Genomic DNA, 2737 nt, shown 5'->3' with positions numbered 1-2737 from the left:
TCCTTGGAATGGAGCCTAATATAATTTGCTGAGTCCAACTTTGGTGTTGGAGACACAGGATGATTACTATATATAATATTTGAGGTTCAATGTACACCACTTAGAAATAGTCAATGGAATTCACAGTTGATTGAGAGGAGACAGAAAAAATGATGTGAAAGAAGAGAAGGACCATGTGAAAGAATTGGAGGAGGATGGAATGAATAAACAAATGTCCACAAAAGTGGTGGGATCTTTTCTCTACTCAGTGGTAAACTTAGTATTATAATTATATAAATTATGTTAATTTCTTTTTATTTTCTTTTCAGTTTCAACCGATTTTATAGTGTAATTTGTTTGCAGGAAAAACAAATGGCTGTGATGATTTTCTTAGTTTTAGTATGGTCACATTCATAAATTTTAGCAAACTTCACTATCCTTTAACCCATAAATTTAGTTTACATTTGAAACTGAATATTTTGGAAATTTAAAAACAATTAAATTCAGTTGGGTGTTTTGGCACACACCTTAATTGTAGTACTCAAGAGCCAGAGGTAGATACACAAGTTTCAGTTCAGCCTATCTTATATATAGAGAAACCTGGCCTCAAAAAATTAAGTAAGTAGATAAACAAATTCTTCTGTTGTCCCTCTTGTAAAGCACAATTTTGTTGTGGATGAATAAAAATAAATTTGATTCCTCAAGGTTTAGAAAGATCATGAAACCAATGAGACATTACACATAATTCTAGGTAATTTGGTTTTAAAATTTTCTTCCAACGTATCAAGTTGAATACACGGGATCTGTGATTAAACAGTACAAAAGTGGAGCCTTTTCAGGAATCACTAATGTCCTGATTCCTCAGACTGTAGATGAAAGGATTTAGCATGGGGGTTACTACAGTGGCATTAATGAGGCCACCATATTGTTTCAGAAGAATGAGACAAAAAGTGAGCCAAAAATACTCTCAAGCCCTGTTCCATAAAATAGGCATACCACTGCCAGGTGAGACCCACAGGTAGAGAAAGCTTTATATCTCCCACTTGAAGAGGTGATACTCAGAATAGAAGAAATGATTTTAAAGTACGAGATAAGGATCCCCAATAAAGGGAAAAAACACCAAGTATGACACCAATAGCATACATGGTATGTTATTATTAAATGTGTTATGCAGCCTTAAATTTAGAAGTTGAGAAGGGTGACAGAAGAAGTTAGCAATTGCACATCTTTGAAACACTTAAGTTGTAAAAACCAAATTGTGAAGCAGGATTCAAAAAGACTAGCTAAAAGGATATTAAAACTAACATGCCACAGCGGCAAGGGTTCATAATTATTGCATAATGCAGGGGATGACAGATGGCCACAAACCTGTCATATGCCATCACGGCAAGAAGCATACTATCCATACATGCAAATATGATAAAAAGTGACATCTGAGTCAGGCAACCCACATAGGATATGGTTGCATTATGGGTTTGAAGCTCTGCAACCATGTTTGGAACTGTTGTAGAAATGAAGCCAATGTCAGCCAATGACAGAATGGAGAGGAAGAAGTACATAGGATTATGGAGGTGGGAGAATGAGCTGACAGTCAGGATGATGAGCAGGTTCCCAAGCACTGATATCAGGTACATAGATAGGAACAACCCACATAGAATAGGCTGCAGTTCTGGATCATCAGATATTCTCAGAAGATAAAATTGTGAAACATGTGTTATGTTTTTCATTTTCATTTTCATCATTTCCCCTTTAAAAAGAAAAGAAATAATTATAAAATAAATAAGTCAAATAAAATGTCACTCTGAATTCTAAATAATTTGAGTGCAAACACTCTCATTTAAGGTTTTCCATATAAATACAGAAGTATTTGTGGTTTCCACAAAGGCAATCTTTGAAGTATTTCATTACCGTTTTGTATGCTATTCACTCCCTTAAGTACACAAATATTTTTTCTAAATGCACATGAGCCTAGTTAGAATACATACATACATATATATATATATATATATATATATATATATATGAATGAAATGTCTCAAGAGTTGCAAACACTACTAAATTATTTGATACAGTCATACCATCAGTGTATGCTTGTAAGACCCATGCGTGGGAGACTGAGACAGAGGAAAATAGGGCTATTAGTTTAGAAATGGAGAAGGACACATTGGGAGGGAAGATAAGCAGAAAAATCTGTTAAGGAGTGGACATGGTCAAAGTTCACGCTACGCTGAAAACATAAATCCAATATTGTGTGCAAATATTTTAAATTGACATGTATTTGTCAGAATAACAGAAACAGTTAACAGAATAGCAGAGACAGTATAGATATGTAGAAAGTGATTATTTTCTAAAAAAAAGTTCATAATTTATACTTTTTTAAACATTGTACCAGCATTACCCCCAGGAATTAAGCACTATTCTTGCTTACCTCTTAGGTAGATGATTTTTAAATTATTTAATTTGTAACTTACAGCTTTGGCTTTGATAATTTTCAAATTTTCATAAATGTAGCTTAATAGTTGAAGATAATCATATATGTGACAAAATATGGCATTAGCATTCATTGTTCCTGGTTATTTAAAAATGTAACTATATGAAGTACCTTTGGAAATTAAAACAAAGACTTATATAGGTTTATTTGTATCAAAACAGGTAATATGCCACCTGTTTTTTATAAAAACTAAAACCTCTTGTCTTTTCATTGTCATATTTTTTGACTCTAAGACCTGTGATTGCTATTTAAAATTCTTATAATAAA

The 2737-nt window shown here is 32.9% G+C and overlaps 1 pseudogene; it reads right to left on the bottom strand.

Moving 5' to 3' along the window:
* Positions 1-814: 814 nt before the first annotated feature.
* LOC116906628 lies at positions 815-1721 on the bottom strand (annotated as a pseudogene).
* Positions 1722-2737: the final 1016 nt, after the last annotated feature.

Source organism: Rattus rattus, chromosome 8, assembly GCF_011064425.1.
Source record: "Rattus rattus isolate New Zealand chromosome 8, Rrattus_CSIRO_v1, whole genome shotgun sequence".
Classification (NCBI taxonomy): Eukaryota; Metazoa; Chordata; class Mammalia; order Rodentia; family Muridae; genus Rattus; species Rattus rattus.
The sequence above is the reverse complement of the archived record's forward strand: the minus strand, read 5'-3'. Positions and strand labels throughout refer to the sequence as shown.